General features: G+C 64.0%; 1 protein-coding gene across 1 annotated transcript in view; it reads right to left on the bottom strand.

Moving 5' to 3' along the window:
- The window catches only part of ZBTB7B (zinc finger and BTB domain containing 7B), a 14,710-nt gene extending 8,675 nt beyond the window's left edge, over positions 1-6,035 (bottom strand). The window contains exon 1 of the mRNA XM_030887873.2: positions 5,953-6,035. The gene's annotated coding sequence lies outside the window, so the exon portion shown is untranslated. The remainder of the gene's footprint in view (positions 1-5,952) is intronic.
- Between the last annotated feature and the right edge of the window lie 112 nt (positions 6,036-6,147).

Genomic DNA, 6,147 nt, shown 5'->3' with positions numbered 1-6,147 from the left:
GGCTGGTCCCCGCTCCAGCTCCCTCCTTCAAAGGGGCCGCCTACGACCTGGCCCAGCCCCTCCCCCCTACAACCTTAACCCTCTGGGTGCTGGCCCCCCTCCCCCCAGCTAGGAGGGAGGGGTTACAGGAGTCTGGCAGCGTGGGAGAACACCCAGAGCCTGCGGAGCCTAGCCTGGCCTGTGATGCCCACAGTCCCAGCTGCCCCCACCCTCGCCCGCCCTTGCTCAGTCCCCAGAGGGGAAAAGGTGAAGGGTAGGGAAGGTAGGTGCTGGGCGGTCCAGGACAGAGGTGAGGTGCAAGGGGAGAGGCTGCCTGCCTGCCTGTCGGGGTGGGACCAGGAGAAGGAAGGAGGGGAGGGGACAGGAGGTGGCAGTGGCCAGAAGAGGGAGGAGGGGAGCCCTGGGCAGCCAGTGCCAGGGTGACAGGTGCCCGGGCCCCAGCCCCTCCAGGCATATGGGATAAGGGACGGGGCAAGGTCTCCAGACCCCAGCAGGGCCCTCACCCCCCTGTGATCTGGCCGGATTCTCCCCACCCTGTGCTGGGCTGGGGCCCTCGGGGGCTGGGCAAGGCGGCACCCCGCCCTCCCCATAGCCTCACCCCAAACCCACTCACATACCACAGTTCCTCGCCCGGGCGCCAGCCCCTGCCAACCAGGCCAGGGGGCAGCATCTGTGCCAGCCCCCAGTGGCCAGGGGGACCAAGGGGACCAAGCTGGCTTGAGGGGGGTGGACAGTTGGGGGGAGCTGTGGGCACCGAAAGAGGAAGGAGCTGGGAGGGGGCATCTGCTGGGAAGCGCTGAGCCCCACCCCTTGCGCAAGCTGCTGACACCCTGGCCTGGTCGGTAGGTCTGGTGGGACCCGCCTGGGCCTGAGGGACAACTCAGGGGAAGCTGAGCCCAGACATGGGGGGTGGCGGGGGTGGGGGGTGGTGGGGGCACGCTCCACTGTAACAGCTCCTGGGGTCCTCAAGTCCCAGAACGAACGAGGGGAGCACAGTGTCCCCAAGACACTGGGCCATCTCAAATCCTGCTAGGCAAGGGGGAACCTCAGGAGTGCCCCCTAAGCACCCCCTCCCCTTTTCCCCCAACAGCTGCTGGCTCAGTGCCGCTGGCCTGCTGCCCCTCACCAGCTCCCGGCCCGGTTGGCACCTACCCACCAGGATGCTGGCAGTCCTGCCCTCCGCTCCCTTCTACCCCCCTGCTCCCAGAGCCCTATGCCAACTGTGGGCCTGGGGTGGGGGAGGGTCACCCCTGTGCCTTAGTTCCAGCCAAGTGGGCCCAGGTCCCCAGACCCTACAGATTAGGCCCAAGAAGTGGTTCTCAAGCCACCTTCTCCAGAGGCAGTACATTGGTCAGGGCCTATGAAATGCGCCTGGGAGACCTGGGCGGTCCGACGACGTGCAGTGACTGGAGTGGAGGCTCCCTCCCCAGGGTGGGGGCCGATGTGATGTCTCTCCCAGCCACCAGGCGCCAGCCTCTGGGCATTCTCCTTGCCCAAGCATTTGTTAGGGCACCAAAGTCCCTACAATTCCTGAGAGCCCTAGTGCCCACAGTCTGTGAGGGTGTGGGGTGGGGCTGCTCTCTGCCCTTTGATCCCCATAAAGGAGGGACCCAGCCTAGAGGGTAGGGGGCAGGGAAGGAGTTCATGAGGCCCTCCGCTGCACCCCTGCTAGGGGCAGCAGGGCAGGGTGTGGGCATCTCCTGGGTGGAGCCCTAAGGCGAGAATGGGCAACATGATGTCTCACCAGCAGAGGTGGACGGCTATCACAGGTATGGTCCATGGTGTGGTGTGGGAATGGGATGGAAGGAACAAGGTGGGGGTGGGGGGCATGGAGAGGGCACTCCCATGTGCCGAGCAATCCCAGGCCTGGCCTTTACCCCCGTCCAGAAACATGTCCAGATTCTTCCAAATTGAGAGCTGAAGATGGACTACAACTCCCAGTGTGCACCACAACTGCTGTGCATTACCTTGGGAGTTGTAGTTCCCCTGAGAAGTCCCATGCTCCTCTCTCCCAGAACCTCACTAAAGGGGGCTGTAGACTTGAGCAAGAATCTCTAAGGGAACCCGGTTTAAGAATGGGCAAAAGGCTACATGACCCACGGTAGAGGGAGAAGACCCCTGTTCCCAGGCAAAGGGGGAGGAAAGGAGGAAGGAAGAAGGAGAGGATGTCTGTTGAAAGGGGCAAATGGGTGGGGAGGAGTTGGGGGGGGGGGGTGGAAACAGGAAGGAAACTGAAGCCAGAGGCGTGAGGTCGAAAGCAAGGGCCTGGGGGAGCCCCACTCTGAGGCCTAGCAGGGTCTGGGAAGGCACCCTCCCACCCACCCCCTTCTGGTGGCCAGGGGAGGCTTAAGAGGAATTAGTGACGTCACATGGCAGCAAATTGGTCTGTTTGTGGGGTTTACTGGCTCCACATCCCTGCCACCACTCCTTAACCCTTGGACTGGGCACAGCTGGTAGCTGGCTGGGGCACTCTGCAGGCGGCCCTGCTTCTGGAGGGCTGGGGAGGTCGGGACCAGGCCCGGTGGTGAATGTGGTGGTGGTATATGTGGGAATAGGCCCAGGTGTGGGATCAAGGAAGCAAGCTGGCCAATAAGGAGAAGGCCATCTTTTAAGGCAGAGGCTGTGGCAGCTGGGAGTCCTCAGGGAAGAGAGCTAAGACTTTGCTGAGACCACCCCTGCCTCCCTCCCTCCATCCCTCTGACCCTGCCCAGTGTGGGGGCCAGAACAGAGACGGCAGCCCTGTCTGGTCTTTCTGGGCCATATGCCGAAGGCATTTTATGCTAGTGCCATCTCCTTGAACATTACAGGTGGCAGCTCAGGAGCAGGAAGGCCAGAGATAGGCAAAGAAGGCCAGTGGAAGCCACTTTTCCTTCCCTCCCTAAGGCCCTGGGACAGACACTCACAGGCCCCAGCCAAAGCCCTTGCCAAGACTTGGGCCTGCTGGGGTGTGGGGGTCTTTCTTGCCCCCTCAAAGCCCATGATGATGGCCGCAGTCCCTTTCCTATCCCCTTCCCCCAGCCCCCCAGGCCCGCTTTGGCGCCTGGCCGCCTGTGTGTTGGCAGGACTGGGGGGGCGGCGAGGCAACTTCAAACTGTCCGGGCAAAACGTCAAGTTTACTCACGAGTTTACTCAGCAGAAGGAGGGGGAAGAGGCCAGGGCGGGCACACCCCATGCCAGGGTCCTATCCGTATGCCTGTCCCCACCTTCCTCCCCCACCCTCCTCTTCAGCAGTAGGCCACAACAGGTCTAGGCCCCAAGGCTTACTGTCAGGGCAGTCTTAAATCTCAGGAAGGTCAGGGAGCCAAGCCGGAGGAGGCAGGAAGCCCCGGAGCAGGCCCAGAGGCTTCTATCTGAGGGCAGTGCCCTGCCTGGAGCCCAGTCACCACGCATCTCGGGGCCTCGGCCTTGGGCCAGAAGAACTGGGCCTCTCAGCCACCAAGAAGGGGGCAGTTCCTGGCCAAGCCTCCTCCATCTGAACAGTCCCCTGGGCAGTGACTTCTGACCCTAATGCCCAGGCCCAGGATGTGCCCCGGGTCCGAGCCTGAAGTCGTCCAGGCAGCCATGAGTTTAGGGGCTACCTCTCTGCCTTGGCTCGTAATGGGGGGCCCGGCACCCTATCTGACCTACTTCCCTTTCCTCCCCACCTGCTTTCATTCTTTGCTTTTCTCCCCCAGCCCCTACTGTCCCCACCCCAGAGGCACGCTCCACCCCCCATGCCCGCTGGGGGGCCCTCCCCCACCCTTCCCCAGGGTGCCAAGTGCAAGCACACAAAGGGCCCGATGGTGCATTGTTAGCCCAGCCCCCGCTGCCCGCCGCGCCTTCCCAGGGCGGGCAGTAGGCCAAGAAGGAGCTGGGGGCCCTGGGTGCCAGGGGGCACCACGGGTAAGAGGCAAGAGGGCAGCACCTGTCCCCCAAACCCTAGGGTCCATAGAAGCCAGGCTAAACAGTGATGGGGTGCCCCAGTAGGGCAAGGCCTCTCTCTCTCCTTGACACCTGAGCCTAGTGGGCACTGCCTGCTTTCTTCCCCAGAGCCCCTTTCTGGTGGTATTAACCCCTTCCTGACCCCTGCCCCAAGGCTTGGTAAAGGGGGTGGTGGCACCCAAGGGAGCGGACAGTGTCTGGGGGTGCCAGGAGGCTGCGTGGTGCCCACAGCAACCATGAAACAGAGGCACGCTGGGGGAGCTGGGGTCCCGGGGGCCAGGGACAGGAGGCACTGGCAGAGATTTCTCCTTGTTTCATCAGCTGCTCCAGGGGGAGCCCCCTGCCCTCCCCAGTCACTGCCAAGGAGGGACTCTCAGCCTAGGAGCAAATGCATCCCCTTCCAGTGCAGCACTCCCGAGCCCACACAGTATTCCCAACTCACTGCCCACCTCCATGCTGGCTCCCAGTAGTGCCAAGCAGGTACAGGGGTAGCCAAACCAGTTGGTGTGTGAGGGAAGTAGGAGGCAACCCCTCAATCTTCCAGACCTCAACCCCCTACCCCCACCCTCTTCCACACCACACTCCCCTGGGGAACAGTCAGTTCCCATTCTGGATTAACCCCTCACTCCCCAATCTAGCCCCCCTGTCCCTGATAAACCACCTAGCTCTCCTCCAGGAATAAGTTAGGGGAAGGGGGAAATCGCTGCGCTGACTCATTCCCATTCTCAATTGACGCCAGGGGTCTCCAAGGCATTAGGGCGGGGGTCAATTCAAGAACGCCCTCCACCTGGCCCGGAAGCCAGGACAGCCTGCTGGTATCCCCCACTCCCTAGCACCCACTTCCGGTGTCCCAAACTAGGTCAGCAGCGCTCGTTTCCTGTGGGTCAGCTAGCACCGGCGCCTCTGCCCCTCCCCTGCTCCAGACCCAGGCTCCCGCCTCCCCCTCTGCTCCCCCTGCCCCCCAGGGCGCCCCGAGGTCTCACCACGTTTCAGCTGCCCTTTGATACGTGGGGGTTGTGCGGGGCGGGGGGCAGGGGACCCGCCCTCTCTCTAAACACTAGCAGGGCCGGGGCGCCAGGGCAGGCACGTGTCCGGGCACAACCCGCTGCCCACGCCGCCCCCCCACTCCCAGCCCCCCCTCGCTCTGGCCGGGACACGTCGCTTTCTTACTTGGGGTGGGGTGGGAGAAAAAAAAACTGGGGACTCAAAGCAGCGCCCCCCGCGCCTCAGAATGGCAGCCCGCGGGCAAGCGGCGCTCACTGTAGGTCCCACAACGCGGTAGCGACGACCCCCACCCCGGGTAGGGGCAGGTGCGCCGGCGAATGCTTCCCGGTCCCCCATTCTCGATCTCGGGTCCTGGGGGCAGGGGCAGGCTCTGAAGAGGCGGCGGCGGGTCTGAAGCCCGAAGGAAGGGAGTGGGGTAGAGGAGGTCCTTCGATGGCGCTTGGGGGTTGCCGCCGAGCCCACCTACGGCTGAAGACCGAGCGCGGCTTGGGAAGCGCAGGAAACCCAAGCGTCCAGCCGGTAACTTTCCCCCAAGCCGCGGCTCCTCGATGCACCCCCCCACCCCTACAACTGGCCCGGGCCCAACCCACCGCGCCAGGGGGCGCGGGAGAGGAGGGGGGACAAGTTGTCCCAGTTAGAATCGGTCAGCGTTTCCATTCTCTCAACTAGGTCCGGCCGGGGGTCTCCCCCTAAAGTCAGAAAGGAGCCTGGGGGAGCGCTGAGCGCGGCTCCCCTCCCCTCCATCCCAGAGTCGCCCGTCTGTCTGATTCCAGCAGAAGTGCAGAGAAAGTTTCTGGGGACCCTCTGCCCGAGGCTGGGGGGCGGTCGTAGTTCCTTCCCTGCCATCCAGTGAAAACCAATCCCAACAGCCCGGGCTGCTGGGAAGGCACAGGGCGGTGGGAATCTGGTCTGCATGCGTGTAAGGTGGTGGTGGTGGGGTCCCGCTTTCAGGACGGACGAAGGACACTGCAGTGGTCTGGAGTCTAGGAGATCCAGTGCCGTGAGTCCAAAGCGGGGTTCACTCACCTCTCGGCCGTCAGGTCCGCGGGCTGGAGCTGCTGGGGCACCCGGTGTGAGCAGAGGCGCGTCCCCCGCCAGGCCCGGGGGCTCGCGGCCCTGCTCCGGTCCTGGTCAGAAGGCCGCGGTCAGTCGCTCGCCTCTCGCTGCTGGGGGGCTCCTCCTCCGCCGCCCTCTGCCTCCTCCTGCTGCCCGCCCCCCCTC

Source organism: Echinops telfairi, unplaced genomic scaffold (genome assembly GCF_000313985.2).
Source record: "Echinops telfairi isolate 266 unplaced genomic scaffold, ASM31398v2 ScPeMD7_7425;HRSCAF=8463, whole genome shotgun sequence".
In the NCBI taxonomy this organism is placed as follows: domain Eukaryota; kingdom Metazoa; phylum Chordata; class Mammalia; order Afrosoricida; family Tenrecidae; genus Echinops; species Echinops telfairi.
Note: the sequence above shows the minus strand (reverse complement) of the source record. Positions and strands in the feature narration are given on the sequence as shown.